The sequence below is a fragment of the Glycine max genome, chromosome 15, assembly GCF_000004515.6.
Source record: "Glycine max cultivar Williams 82 chromosome 15, Glycine_max_v4.0, whole genome shotgun sequence".
Classification (NCBI taxonomy): Eukaryota; Viridiplantae; Streptophyta; class Magnoliopsida; order Fabales; family Fabaceae; genus Glycine; species Glycine max.
Genome location: NC_038251.2, coordinates 49,776,924 through 49,778,052, shown reverse-complemented (window position 1 = coordinate 49,778,052; position 1,129 = coordinate 49,776,924).

The following is a 1,129-nucleotide window of genomic DNA, read 5'->3' as shown; positions in this document are numbered from 1 at the left end:
TTATCTCATTAATGATTACAAATTCACCATTTATTCCCCTTAATTTATCTTCACGTCTCCACAAGGGGTGGGGGAAATTATTAATTCTTTCCACGTAAACATAAAAGTATAAAGAAAGGGAACATCACATTGACTAATAAAAAAAAAAAAAAGGAAAACTTACTGTGTTGAAAAAACAGAAATCTGACGGATAACTAACTTCCACATAAACAAATTGGTGGTTGCCATGTGTTGGACAAGAAATAGAAGAAATCAACTATAATATTTATATAATATAATATGCTTGTTGGTTCCCTTTCCTTCCACAGACATATTCCATTGTATGGACCCAACACCAAAGATTCATCAACAACGATAAACCATAAATCAACTTTAGTCCTAGCTAGCTTTTTTTAGATGGGCTAGTTAGGTGACTATGATCGAGATTTAATTATATAATTTTCCTATAATTGTGTTAAGAGAAGAATTAAGATGATTTAATTACTTGTTTAATCCTTATATTTATAAAAAATTTACATTTCAGTTTCTAGTTCTTATACACACTTTTTAATCCATTTTAGTATCCATGAAAACTAAAACGGATTAAAAAGTATACATGTAAGAAAAACTTACTTATAAAAGTTATGCATGTATAAGATTAAAGGAGTATAATTAAATCAATTAAGATTATATTTTGTACATAAGCAATTATATTTTGTAGCAGTCTATAAGAGTAAGAGTGAGTAAGACCCTCGTGGACAGTGGACAGTGGACATGATGATGTTGAAGCCATGACAGGGTCTGACTGAAAGCTCAAGTTGGCTTCAATTCAACATCACTGTGGGAAGCACAAATGGGCACTCCCTAATTCTCAAGATAAAAACAAAAAAAGACCATGACAAAGCTGCACTATGAGTGAAGGAATGAAACCCCATTGCAAATTGCAAGAGCACTGAACAAACTACAAAAGACATGCCTTACATGCCGAATCACATTGGTACAAAAACAAATAAGGGGAGGAATTGCCCATAATCTTATAATGACTAAGTAGAGGGACTTTCATGTTACAAGTTGCTTCTTGGCATGATGAAAAGTTTCATTTTAAGATGAAAATTTTGCACCGGTTGGACCCTCCAAGCACAGCACTTTG